At 44.1% G+C, this 14824-nt stretch overlaps 1 pseudogene; it reads right to left on the bottom strand.

Annotated features, from left to right (window-relative positions):
* Positions 1–8531: 8531 nt before the first annotated feature.
* On the bottom strand, positions 8532–8650 carry LOC120619871 (uncharacterized; annotated as a pseudogene).
* Positions 8651–14824: the final 6174 nt, after the last annotated feature.

Below are 14824 nucleotides of genomic sequence, written 5' to 3'. Positions count from 1 at the left end.
ACAGCTTGGTGAAGGACACGGTACAAAGGTGCACGCAGTTGTGTGACGGCATTTAGTGGGAGGGACCCCGATCTATTCCAGGCTGTGCAGACAGCACAGTTTCTCTCTGACTGCCTTCCTCCCCTCTCCTTGGGAGGCCAGGTGAATCAAGACTTCTGGACTCTAGTGAATTCTTACACCTGCCCATTGGTGGGGTGGCCTCGGACATACTGCTGGATCCCTTATGCCCCAGTTTCGTATGCAATATGGAAAGTATAAAAGCTATTTTAAGAATTGTAGTAAAAAATCAAATGAGGCCACGAGCGTGAGGCATTAAGTTCTGACATCCAGTAGGTGCTCAATGAACAATTATTCCTTCCCACCCCATCTTCTTGGCGGCCCCAGCCATCAAGGCTGCCCTTTATTCCCGCAGAGCGCAGTCAGCTCTGGGGAATGTCTAAATCCCAAGCGGCCACTGGTATAGGTGTCAGATGTGACCCCTCCCACTGAAATCCTGTAAGCAGCACTTTTTCAAAACTCAAAGGTGTGGATGGAGAAGCTTCAGCCACTTTGCCTAGACACAAAAGGCTTCATCGGGTGGGCAAAACCATTCTTGCCGTAGGGACATTTGCTATGACACTGTGTCACTGAAAGGAAGCCTCTGGCCCCGGGATCAGGGCTGAACCTGCAAGGCACACATGAGTGAGAGCCCTGGAACGTTCCTCCACAAAAGCGTCATTGTTAGTGGTCATTTACTTGGTTGCTTCTTCCCTTCCTTTTAAGTTGTCGCTTTCAATCACCTGTGATTTAAGTAAGATTCTTCCCACCTGGAGATTCCAGATGTAGTTATACTCCAGACAGACCTTTTAACCACCTAGAAGAACATATTTTCACAGTAAAGCAACAACTACCTGAAATTTATATTTTTAAAGATCTCTGATGATCTCTCCGGTGGGTCTTGAACTATACAGGCCCAGATAGCCCGATGTTGTTTTCGATTGCAGGTAACTAGGTTTCGAATGTTGGCACCAAGCCCCTAGCCAGGTACAGCCTACACGAACACACAGGACCCTGTAGTGAAGATATCGCTGGAGCCGCTGGCATCTGTCATCCCACCTCAAGGTTCCGTGTGTCCCATCAAGCCCACAAAAATTGTCACAGAATTTCCACTCCCTTCTTTCCAGCCAGAAACACTGCTGAGAGCTCTAAGTCGTCCGTATGCTGGTGGCTCTGATACTAGACTGTCTACTATTTTATGGAACCATTTATCTTGTCTTGTGTCAATACCACACCATCTTAATTAATGGTAACTTTATAATAAATCTTGATATTAAGTCAAGTTCTCCAGCTTTGCTTTTCCGAACTATTTTCAGAGCTATTTGTTTGCTTGTTTTTAATGTTTGCTTTTAATGTTTGTTTGTTATGTGGCCCATGCCAGTCACAGGCTCAGGTAGTTGGTGACTCTGTTCCTCCAGCAGCAGAGCTGCCCAGACCTTCATGGCCCCTGACCCCGCCCCGCCGTGTAAGCCCCAATTCCTGTATTAAATTTCTAAAACTACTTTATTACAAAAAATACTGGTAGTGCCTCTGTTTTCACAATCCAGAAAACAGACTGATTCATCTGAAAACATCTTTTTTTACCTCTGCTCTTGAAGGCTGTTTTCACCAGGTTTAGAATTTCAGTGCTATAAAGATGTCATTCCATTATATTTTGGCTTTCACAGTTTGGTTGAGAAATTATCTATCATCTTTAATATTATCCTTTGAAGGTGATGAATTGTTTCCCTCTGGCTGCTTTAAAATTTTCTCTTTGTTTTTTGTCTTTCAACCATTTTAAAATAATGTCCCTAGGTGCATTTTTTTTCCTGTACTAATGCTGCTTAGGGTTCATACAACTTGTTAAATATGTGATTTGATGTCTGTTTTGGACAATTTTTAAAAATTGCATCTATTCCGATTCTCTCTTCTTTTGCCGGAACCACAATCGCATGCCTATTCGATGTTTCTATCACGTCCCACATGTCTGTTATGCTCTTTTCTGCATTTTCTATTCTTTTTCCTGTCTGGATGCTTTGTAGTTGCCTCGTCCCCATGTCTGACTCTCTTTGGCTATGTTTGATCTGTTTTTAAATGAATTCCATGCCAGCTGTGATAACTCCATGCAATGGACAATTTTATATCGACTCGACTAGGCCCTGGGGTGCCCAGACGTTTGGTGGCCAGACATTATTCTGAGTGTTTCTGTGAGAGTGTTTTGGATGAAATACACATTTAAATCAGCAGACTAAGTAAAACAGATTGCTTACCATAATGCTGGATGGGCCTTATCCAATCAGTCGAAGGCCTGAATAGAACACAAGGCTGACCCACCCCTGAATAAGGGAGAATCTTCTTGCCTGATGGATTTTGAACTGGGATGTCAGCTCTGCAGATTCTGGACTTGCCAGCCTCCAAAATTACTTGAGCCAATGCCATATAATAAAGCAGATATAGATATACATATGACTATACATATATATAGATATGGCTATAGCTATAGATATGAATATCGCTACAGATATGGATATAGATACCTCTTACTGGTTCCGTTTCTCTGGTGAGCCCCACCAGACTTGTCTGCAATCCCCAGTGGCAATTCCATTGTGTGAGATGACCCTTGGTGGTAAGAAATGTTGTTACCTCTTTTTTTGGATCTCTCAATATTGTAGAATAGGGTTTTATTTTGTTTTTGTTCTCTAATGTGTTAGAAATCAGTGTTCTATTAAGACTGTGATAGGACAAGGATCTAGAAACTCCCATGAGTTTCCCGACAGTGATGTCTAAACATGGCGCAAAAGACAAATGGACATCCAAGGTTTGTTATATTGTCGGCTACGGCTTTGAACAAATATCATCTCAAAACCCTGGTCAACTGGGCTGGATCCACTGACCTATGCCTCAGACCCACTGGTCCTATTTTGCCCAAAGCCCAAACCCAAATCTGGAATCTTGCTCTTAAGATGTTTCAAGACCGAAGGCCGATGGCAGGTGAGGGAATGAGGGAGTATGAGGTTGCGATGTACCCAGAAAGTAGACTGAAAGGGAATACGCGTGCCCCAATGCCCCATGCTCAATGTGGATGGGCTGTTATCCTGCCCTGGCTGCCCACGTAAGAAAGAAAGCCCTCCCCCTAAAGTGGAAGCCGAGGATGACCACACCCACTCGAAGGGCTCTGATAGGCCTGCGGAGGTGTTAGATAGCGAGCAAGATAGCCGAGCCTTCTCCGGGGAGGACAGAAAACCGAATGGGAATGTGTTCCTTGACTGACATTTAAACTCACAGGTTCTGCACCTATGGGCAACATTCCCAAGTCCAAGTCGTGAATTCAGTGTGTGGGTCAGCAGTTCGAAGTACCTATGAAATATCCAGGCCACTCAATGTCTAAATAATATCCAGATAGCCTGGTCAGAGAAGTCAGCTGACTTCAGCACCACACAGAGCAAGATTAACGAGGCAATGCCGAATCAAATGCGTCTATGGACATGTCTTGATCGGCTTCATGTCAGAAGGGCAAATATTTCTCAGAGTAACTGGGATCGCTGAGATAGGTCCCCTAAGCCTACATGTTATCACACATCATTTACACAGAGAGAAGTACTGAGATGTTCATCCCGTATCCACTGCCCCAAAGGCTCGTCCTGCCCCCTACTGGTTATGGAGAGTCATCGGCACATCCTGGTGGCAAGTCAGCGTCTCCTTCCTTGAGGCTGGGCTGAGGAGGACTTGTGGGAGAGGATAGTTGTCAGATAAAATACAAGAGGCCCAGTTAAACTTGAGTTTCAACAAATAACCTTTAGTATAAGTATAGCCCTGCAATATTGGGGACAGACTTATACTAAAAATTTTTGTTGTTGAGTATATAATAATATTCAAATTGACAGGATGTGCTGTATTTTTACGTGTCAAATCTGGAGTGTTGAGCGTATATGGTCAACACTCATGAGGGGCCAGGAGACAAGAAAGGTCTATTAAGCTAAAGAGAAGGCCAGTCAGCATCGGGGTAGAGAGAGCAGTGCCTTTGGTTAAAGAGGCTTCAGATGAAGTGCTGTGAGATGGAGCCAGGTCAGGACCCCGACGTCTGCTGTGTGATGGGAGCCACGTGGCCCACGTGCCCCCGCCACCGTGGCCGGTACCCAACCTTTTGCAAAACTGCAGGTGAGGTCATCTCAGACCACCGAGAAGTCCTGAGGAAGGAAACTTCCCTTGCTTCGTTTTTCCAGAATTTATCAAGTCATTGGATCACAGAAAGATTTTTTTTCTCTTAACACTTCTTAACGTCCTATAGATTTGGGGTTCTGTGTCACCCACTTAAGGAACAGCACTCTGTGGTCTTTATTATGTTACCTGGTGTTCTTTTTTCTTTCTTCCTTTTCTCTTTTTAAAGAATTACCTGAGACCTGAAGACCTGAAGTTGTCTCCCTCCCCAAGGTCACTCAGTGCCTGGGGAGCAAACCTGGACTAGGATTCAGGTGCCATTCTAGCATAGACTATTAAGCAACCTTAGAAACATGTATTCTATAATAGGGAAAAAACAAGAACACGGTCATGGCTACTGAACGTCAGGTGAAAGGCGCTGGCGTGAGACACTCTAAGAGTTCAGAGGCACGTGAAATACGATCCCTCCAGTTGAAAGAGAAGTGAAACTGAAGAGTGAGTGAGACACTTCCCCGGGCCCAGAGCTCTTGGCTGTTCTTCTCTGCGCCTGGACCGCTTGGCATACACTCCTTGGAAAGTAACTCTGCGCCTGGAAGACAGAGGCTGGACCACAGGTGAGGTAGGGGCTCTCCAGCCGGAGCAGGTTGATGAATTGGCAGATGGACTGGGGGTGTCTTGGGGCATTAATGAAGGATGAGAATTCTTCATTAATGGGAATGTCTCCATCGCAAGTGACCTCAGCCGCCACCACTGGGCCTCACTGTCTGTGCCTGCAGCTGTCCATGTGCTGGAGGAGACACCGTCCTTGGCCCTGATGCCTCCACCACAGGCCTCCACCCCTGTGGGTTCAACTCCCTCCCTCCCCCTGGAGCCTGAAGCCTGTCTCCATGGGGACATGGAATGCTCATGAAATGCTCATTTCCTCAGGAATGCTCCTTCCTCTGCGGCCTCCTGAACCAGACAGAGCCTGTTGCGCCTGCCCGGCGTCACCTCTAGGAGGTCACCCTGCACTCTTCCTGCAGGGCTGAGTCTGGACCTGCCAGCACTGGCTTTAAAATCAGCCCTGGACCTCCCTACAAGCCAGGCTGACAAGACCTACCTCTGAAGGTCACAGTTTTTCCATCATCTCAGCCTCCCAGGGAACGGGTCGTGAATCTAACTTTTTTCCAAAGGGGCTGAGGCTTTTACATAACTACACAATATGAAAGAATATAACTCAGGTTTTTTTTTATACAAGGTAGGCCATTTTAAAGAGTATGAAAAAAGGCAGAAATAGTTGTGTCAATCATTCATATTGTCCATGTGTGTGCACTGAATTTAGTTATAAGTTCTTGGCTTTTGAAGCAAGAGAAGGTATATAAGCTACATAGCTTTTAGTGATAAGAAAGAGCATGGATGATTGTAGACATAAAAACATCTTTTTTGTTTCTTTTTGGAATCCAGCTCCAGGTGGTCTTTATATTAGTACAATTCTTCCCGCTCTGATTTTAAAAGGCACAGAAGTATTGTTCGAATGACTGACGCCTGCAATGGCTCTAAAAAGGTCAAGGATGTGCCACGAACATCTGACGTAGCTGAACTAGATAAGACGATCTGAACAATTGGGCTTTGAACCTGAAGCTCAGGTTTCTGTTGGCAAGACAAATGGGAAACTAAATTGGGGTTCAGAATTTCTACTGTCTGCCAAGACATTTGTCCTTGAGAGATCTTTCCCTTAGGGCTAATGTGTCCCATGGCCAAATGAGTAAGACACTTGATGTCATCAATTGTATGGCATAGCAGATGAGACAGACCTACTTCACCAACGAGGACTTTTCGATCCCCTCTACAAAAACTCCCTTTATTAATGTTGAATTACATGAATCATACATGATCGCTATGTGCTCTTCATAATATCCTTGAAAGCAATATGAAAAATCAAATTTAGTTACTCAAAAACCCACCATCCAGAGTGAATCTTGTCAGCCTTTGCTACTTATTTTTCTCATATAAATACATACATTGCTTAAACAGGCGCACACACACACATAACCAAATGGGATCTTTCTATATACATACTGCTTTTAAATTTTTTGCTAGACATAACAACATTTTATTTTAATAACTGTATAATATTCCATTTTAGGTGTGCCTAAAATATGGTATTTAGTTTAAAATTCTCTTTTAACAGACTTCGGTTATTATTTAATTTTAAAAACACCGAGAAGTATATCCTTTGAATATATCTGTGGAATTAAAATTGCTCACTCAAAGGACATGCAGATTATAGGATATTGAAACTTTTTAAGATTATCTTTCCAAAATGTTATGTCAAATCAACTGTGTAGTCACAGTTTATTTGAGTTGTGATTGTTTATAATTCAAATTCTTATAGTCACATGGATCTTTTTCTTAATTCTCTCTTCACTAGAGTGCGATGTCTGTTTCTGTACCTGGTACCATACGTGTTAAATGTGTTAATACTATAGTTTTATTATATAGAAGAAGTCCCCCATATTATACTTATTTTAAAAAAATTTTCCATAATTTTTTAATAAAATAATTCTTCTGGATAAATTTTAGAATCCTCTTGTCAGGGTCCAAGGAAACTTCTGCTAGGATGTCAAGAGGAATTACACTGAATTTATCACTGAATTTATAAATTGATTTAGAGAAAACTTACACCTTATAAAAGGCAGAGTCTCCCCATCTAAGAACAAAAGGAATCTCTTCTCTTACCCTCATCTTGACGTGGCCCTAACCAAGTTTTCTTTTTTCTTTTCCTGTTTTTTCCTGCAGCCCCTGTTAATTTCACTCATGGCCATATTATACATTTTGTTGCTCTTGTGCATAAATCTTTTCTTCCATTTGCTGGCTGGCTTTCATAACACATGTCGGAAAACTACAGACTCACCGAACATTTTGAACATGTTAATTGTGTCGAATGGCTTTTCAGTTTTCTGCTCTTGGCTTTCCCAGCACTATAACGTAGGGCAGCTGCATATAATGAATATTTTGCAAAATGATTTATTCTGCTGAGGGCCAGTGATGGAAGGGAGAGTCTTGAAAACTGGATTTGCAAGCAGAACGGGGGTGCAGTTTAGGAGTTATTCTCAGCTAAAGGTAGCCTTGGGTGGAAAGTTCTAAAATTGTACTTTCTTGGCCCAAAGCCGTTCTTTTTTATTCCCCAACATGTGAACTCTGGCAGCCTCTGAGCCCCCTCTGACTCAGCCCGGGAGAGCCACCTTCTCTTCCAGAGGGAGGTGCCCACTGCACTGCACGACGCTGCCCACCCTCTCCCGTCCCTGTCATGTGCATTCCGGGACAGCTAATTAATTGTGTGTCCACCATGTGCTCTGGCGACTGAAGCTTTGCTTCCTTGAAGTGGTCCGGGACGAAGCGGGCAGAGATAAAAGACCAGGAGGCTTTCTCTGATTCCTCTTGGATCTTGCTCTGCCACAGATCAATGCTGACATCTCAGCCCATGGTGTCTTGGGGACAATAACACCCAGAGGGTGGATGTGGAGAGCTGGCGTCACTGATGCTTTAAATATTGTCTCCTCACCTGCTGTTTCACATTGGTTCCCAATTCTATAGCAAGGGCTTCTTATTCACCTGGCTTTTCATCTTACGTTCCTTCTACTGCTGTCCAGGGGTGCTCAGGAGAATCTTTTACAAAAAGGATTGTTATTTCCATCATCCTGGGATGGAAAAAGAAAAACCACCTGTGGATTGTACAAATTGTGTAAAGAACGAAAACTCTAATGGCCTTTTCCTCCAGTTCTAAGAAGTTGGCAACTAGTTAAAAATGACTCTGAAAACCATTACAATTTCTGGGAAGTACATTGCTTCAGCATTTCATTTTCTGCGTTAGGCATGGCAGCCTCAAACAATGGTTTGGGTGTTTTCTTTAACTCTGGTGCTTTATTGTTCCGTAGTCTGATTCCCACAGAAGCCTTTGTCACAGATTGATTACATGCCTAGGTCCTCCTGGCACCTCTCTGAAGCAGACTGTCACACATTTTGCATAAGCCTCAAAGACAAACTTCTACTAGCTCTTCCCAACTTCCTCTATAAACTTTTTATTCTAATAAAAACATCTATCAAAACTATACCAATTAGTTTCAAAGAATGAGAGGCAACATAAACTGGTAGCAGAAAAAGAACACACACACACACACACTTAAATACTAGCTCCACTCTTTACTATGTAACTCTAGAAAGTTCCTTAAACCTTCTGAGCCTCAGTTTCCTCATTCGTAAAATGGAGATAATAATATCTCTGTTTCATTAGTTATCTTAATAACAAACTCCTTTGAGTGTTAAATGTGTGTCGGGTACTTTGCCAAACACTAATAGTTTTTGTTTTTTTTTTTAAATGCTTACAGCACCTGGTCTGCCTAGGTGGTCTCCCATCCAAGTACTAACCAGACCCGACCCCGCTTAGCTTCCGAGATCAGACAAGATCCAGCACGTTCAGGGTGGCATGGCCGTTGACTAGTTACTTTTTTAAAATCATAGCTTAATAACAAAGAATTAAACTCTAGAACTGTAGAGGATGCTCTAGGGCTGACAGAGAACATCCAAGGAAGGGCAAGCGGAAAGGGGGTCCCCTCCTCGAGAGGTTCAGCCTCATTGGAGAAGGTGCTGCTGCTGCACTGGTGTCAGAAGTTCACTGGCCTGCAGTCACTGGGCAAGCTGGAGGCGGCCCTCCGAGGCACACAGAGGCCACAGTCAGATATGCACGGGGAGTATGGACTCTCATGAAGACAGGAGGACACGTGGTGTCCGTGGGGGGCGGGCTGCAGCATCAGAAGGACCATGGGAGACAAAGCTCCAGAGGGGAAAGCAAGCAGAGGGAGCAGGGCCCCCGTGTGGACAGGCAGCCTGCAGCTCCTAGAGTCAGTATGGACGGAGCTGTATTACGGCAGCCACCACGCTGCGCCAGGGCTGTGAGGTTGCAGACCGACTGCACATTTCTGGCACGTTCCGTAACAAGAACATCACTGGATGTCCTCACACACACACACCGCGGTCCTCCCGCTGGCCTCCCAACCAGAGCAGCTGCTGGAAACCAAGGTGGAAACTGGCTTCCTCCTGCAGTGCCTCTGCAGCGCCCCCTACTGAGAAAGCGCAACATGCTCACTGTGAAGGAAAAAAATGCTTCAGGAAATCGTGTCCACAATCACAGAGCATGCGCTGAAGACTGAATTTGGAGGGGAGGCGATACATTGATACTTATCAGATCCAGGAGAAAGAGAAGAAAGAAAGTTGCACACTGACTTAAAACTCTCGAGATAAAATTACTTACAATTTATAAAGAGCTTGATATTCTATATATTTTTTTCTTTTATTTGAATATTATCTTCTATTCCTAGATAGTAGGCCTTACATTTAGTGTCAGTAAAGCATAAAAGACAACGCTCTAGAATGCTATTGTGGCTTACAGACTTCTGAAAAAGAGGTTCTAAAATAATGTTCCAAGTATTCGTAACCCTAAATAGCTTTGGTCCTGCTGGTCTAAGCCAGAAATTGGGTTTTCCCATAGGGAGTTCAACTCCTGCTCAGCCTTTTCTGCTTTCCCTGAGCCTTGGTCCCTTGGATAGCGTGACCTGGATGCCCCTCTTGGCCCCGGCCAGTCCCATTCCTAGGACCTGGCCCAGAGCCCCGATGTGCCCGCCGGGTGCGGCTCTCATGGGCACACCCTACCCAAGTCCTGATAGTCGCCCTGATAGGTCAGTGTCATGTGGCCACAGTAGAGGCACCTTGATCCCCTAGCCAGCACCTCGACCTGCAGAACATCTTTCACCTGCTCCATTTTGCTTTCAGCCGGAGGAGATATCGGGCCTCGGACTTTTCCCTCAAATCTATCGACGACTCACTGTCCCCCTCAGTGAGGAAATAACAGAGTTAAAGTGCCTCGCGTAGCGCGTGCCATGGAAGTGTCACTTAAATAAAAGTACATCCCTGCTGTGCCTGAGCGAGGACGTTGCCTGGTGGTGGCTGCTTCTCTAAAAAAGTGACCCAGAAATGTGCCCTTCCCTCGATGGAACACATTACAGAAGCATCGTGTTTCCTTATCTGTGATTTATGATTGTGTGTGATTTACGATAGTTTTACTCCTGGCTTTCAAACTGTTTTGAGGTTATATTCGACATGAAAACCAAATATCAAGTAGGATGAAACTTGAAATTAATGGGAAATTGAGTAGAAAAAAATCATATGCTACGAGGCACCAAAGGAGAGCAAGTGCAGATCCATCAAGTGCGCCGGGCGCTGACTGGATCCGCAAGTCTGGAGGCGCCCGATATCCCCTCCATGGACAGTCAGAGGCTTTTGCTGGACAGTCTGTTCCTATGAATCCTTCAGAAATGAAGGCTTTCGAACATTGCAAGTCTTGCCACTGCCGTTTTTACAGGAAGCTTACAAACTAGAGTGGGGTTTGATGAATCCTATTCGAGGAGACAGTGACAAAGCGTCGTTAAAAATAACAAAAACGGAACCACTTTAAAATGGAGCCAGAGCTGCTATGCCAGAGGCGCCGCCTCGAGTGTCTTATCCCTCCAACCTCTGGAAAGTTAAGGGGAAAATAAACTTTTGGACGGGGCCTAAAGCAACATTGTTTTCCAAAGAACTATCTGTAAAGATAACAAGAACATAGTTATTATGACTACGATCTGAAGATTTTTAACAAATCGTTCAGAATTAGCATCTCTATGTTATCTGCACCAACAGAAAGGCCTTCCTTCTACCGATGTGATCGTTCCCCTTCCCCGGCTCATAAATGCCCATTGCTTTTGTCTCCTAATGGAGACATTACTTGGCCTTCTGCCTGAATCAATGTTTCCCAAATAGCTATTCCTTCTTTTTTTAATCTCAAATAAATGCTTGTTGCTTCTCACTTTGAAAGTCCTCTTGATTTTTAGGTTAACAGAGTCAATACGATCGCATGTCTTTGGCATGATTTAGTCCGGATTCATTCAGCTGCTTGACTACCAGGCTGGCCAAGTGTCAACTCCCCATAGCCATGAGATTTCTCCTGCAGTGAGGTGGTTAAAGCACCCTCGTGAGTCTCAACATCACCACATCACTCTAGGTTTGTCAGTTGTATCTAAGAGGGACATACAAAGTCCTTCCCTCCCTGCTGAGGATGAGAACTGAGCTATGCCTGAAGACTGGGCTTAAGCAATAAGGAATGAAAACAGAAAGGGTTCCTGTTACAAAGGAGGAAGTCACTGCTCCAGGGGAGTGAGACAGACAAAGGCGGTGTTATCTCCGTGGTGATAAAGAGCAGGCAGCCAAGGGAAAGAGGAAACCACAGACGAAAAGATCGTTCTGAACGATGATAATGCGTCCCACGTCACGCTAGTCCTTTACATATATCTTCTTTTTATTTTCTTAAGTTGTAATTTTTAATTCTAAAAATCATACAACAGATGATATATAAAATCAGAAGCAAACTCCATCTTATACTCCCAGCTTTCAGAAACAACCAGTGTTAACAGTTTGTTAAAAATAAATAAACAGGTAAAAGTAAACAAAATAAACCTTCTTCCATTTTTGATAATGACAGCAAAAGTAATATGAACCAACATCCCACTAAAGACAATGAAAATCTCTGAACTAAATATTTTTCACAAATCTTCCTGGAGGCATCTAAAAAGCTAATTAACTAGTGAGGCTTATTTAGCCAAGTTTCAGGAAAGGATGAAATTCCGGAAAGGTAAACGGAGGCCACCATTAACAAGGAGATATTTGCTGATCTGGAAGAGACTGCTGATGTAAGAGGCTGATAAAAGGCTGAGCAGCATTTTGACAACCTCTGCAAGCTGGGTGGACCCAAGTCGAAGTCCAGACTGTGCTAAAGTATGGTACAGCAGGGGACCTGACGTGGGGTCATAAATGACTGCACCTGGGCTTTAGATGAACTGAACGCAGTTTCAAGACCTAAGTGGCATTAAGGTGAGCCCAGATGGCTGATGCTCCCAGACACCTGGTAGAAACAAACAAAAAAATTCTATCTGAAAGATAGACCTGAAATTATTTCTTCAAATACTTTTTCAAATACAATGTCTAGCACACAATCAAAGGTAACTAACCTGGAATATCAAGAGACAAGACAACATGAATGGAAATAATCATAAATAACAAACAAGAAAAAAGTCTGGAGTTACCAAACAAAAACTATAAATGAACTATGTTTCTGAAGATAAAATAATCCTTTTAAACTTCAGCAAGGAACTAGAAAATATGAAAAGTGACATAGCCGATTTGGAAGAAAATTGATTCTAGTTCAGAAACTAAATTAAGAAGTCAATGGGTGAATTTAACCACAGAAGAATATTCGTCACTTGGTAGGTCAAGAAATGCTATTTACTAGGAGGAGCGAGTACTTTTTAAACACCTCATATATTCCAGGCACTATTCTAAACACTGCACTTAAATCAGTAAACAAAATATAGCCTCTTCCATGATGGAACTTACAGCATAGCAGGAGAAGGGGTTAAACAGGAAATGTGATGATGAAGGATATTTATGCTCCCTGTTACTATTACCTGCAGGATCCCCAAGCTCAGTTGTGGTATTCAGGGCCTTTGCCATGGACTGAATGTTCATGTCCCCATAAAATTCATATGTTGATATTCTACCCCCCAACATGATGGTGTGAGGAGGTGGGGCCTTAGGGAGGTGATTCGGTCGTGAAGGTGGAGTCTCCATGAATGGGATCAGTGCCCTTAGAAAAGGGACCCCAGTGGCCTCTCTCGCCCTCTTTTCGCCGTGTGAGAACATGAGAAGTCAGCAGTCTGCGACCTAGAAGAGGGCTCTCACCAGAACCCAACCATGCTGCTCCCTGATCTCTAATTTCCAGCCTCCAGACTGTGAGAAATAAGTTCGTGTTGTTTACAAGCCCCCGCTCCCCCCCACCCCCCATCTGAGCACCTTGTTATAGCAGCTCGGACGGACTAAGAGCTTTCAGCATAAAGCCGGTTTGGGTTAAGGCACATTCTCTGAAAAAATAATTGGGCTGCTACGAATACAGTTTTGGAAGAAAGCTGTGAACAATATATATTTTGACTACTTATCGCATCAGCCTGGGACCATGGAACTGTGGAAAGTATTCAAGGACACAATCTGATTAAAATAGAGTATATGAAAATCACGGACAAAAGAGAAAACTTTAGATAACAAAAAACCATAAAGCCCCACCCTGCTCCCTTCCCCAGGGAATTGTATTCAGTTCCCTCTGTAGCTTGGGGGAATTCAATGACAAAGTCTGAAAAGCACTGATCCAGATAGCTTTGAGTGATATCCAGCCAAGCGACCTTGGAACAACAGATTCTCCCAGCAGATCTGAATGGTGCTTGGTGCAGAGTCCATGGTTAATCTGCTGGATGAGGCAGGAGTCAGATTAAACACACCTGTTTCTTTCTTAGAGCTAAACAAGTCATTGCAACCCTGTGTCGTTAATGCACATACTGGACCCTCACTGATGTCTTCCTGCCCAAAACCTCACCACCCCACGGCATCGCGTTACAGATGCCAAATCTGAGCAGGCGGGCAGGCACAACACCTAGTCCTCCCATATTCCTGGTGAGGAATCGAAGACTTTTTCAACATTTAGTTAAAACCTGGAACCCTCACTACTCAAAGGAAGTTATCACCAGATAAGATGATCAACATAGCAGAGATAGTGGCTTACTCTTCCACTACCACGGTTACTTTCATTAGTTAATGGTTTTCTTCACTCATCTCACAAGACAGTGGAGCCATCCAGTTGCACCATCTGCTATGGAAGGAAGGGCTGAGCTCACGCTGCTGAGTTTCCCCTCTGGCCCCTTAGCTGACCCCCACCTTGCGACACTCTGTTGGACCCGCTCCACATCCGGGCCTATGTGTATGACCAGTTGTCCGGCACAACCCTCCCAATTCCTGGCATTGTTTCTATTCTTTTCTCCAGAACTTTTCAATCTTCGACTCCCAATTCTAATACCTATTCTCCCAAATAACCTAGATAGAAAGTAACAGGTAGATATCTCCTAAGCAAGCACATTCTTAACGAAACAGACAGAATAGGTTGACTACAGAGAGAACTCATAATCCTACAGGGCTGCTTTGAAGGAGACCCGGAACAGGTCTCAAAGATACAGTACAGAGCGAGTAGCTGCACAGGGAGGATGCGTCTGGTGGTTTCAATACCAAGCCTCCCTGTTAGTCAAACCACCCACTGAGTGACCATACAGAGGGGACCTCAGTGTCCTCTTTGGGAAAATCAGATTATTTACTGACCACTTCCAGCTGCCTCACAGGCGAGCCATGAAGAAACACTTTGTGAAATGGTCGCTCCATGGTTTTCTTTGTAACAAAGGGATACGGCAAGAACAGAAAAACTGGAATTCATATATAGTACACGACAGAATTTAATTTCAGCCAAAGTGTCTTCTTTGCTCTCTGATACGTCTCTTTCCTCTGCACCACACCCCGTTTGAGGTTAGATTGAGATTAATCCAGATAGAACCATTAGAACATCCTCTTTTTTCCTGGCCCAGTCCTGAGCCACCACGGTGTGAAATGATGTTCAGTGTGTGGCAGTCAAGGGCAGCTCGACAAGGGAACTTGGGCTGGTGTGACTGCCCTTGAGTTGGTGTCAGCATTGCCCAGGTGACTTGTACAG

The sequence above is a fragment of the Pteropus medius genome, unplaced genomic scaffold (genome assembly GCF_902729225.1).
Source record: "Pteropus medius unplaced genomic scaffold, Ma_sr-lr_union100, whole genome shotgun sequence".
NCBI lineage: Eukaryota > Metazoa > Chordata > Mammalia > Chiroptera > Pteropodidae > Pteropus > Pteropus medius.
The sequence above is the reverse complement of the archived record's forward strand: the minus strand, read 5'-3'. Positions and strand labels throughout refer to the sequence as shown.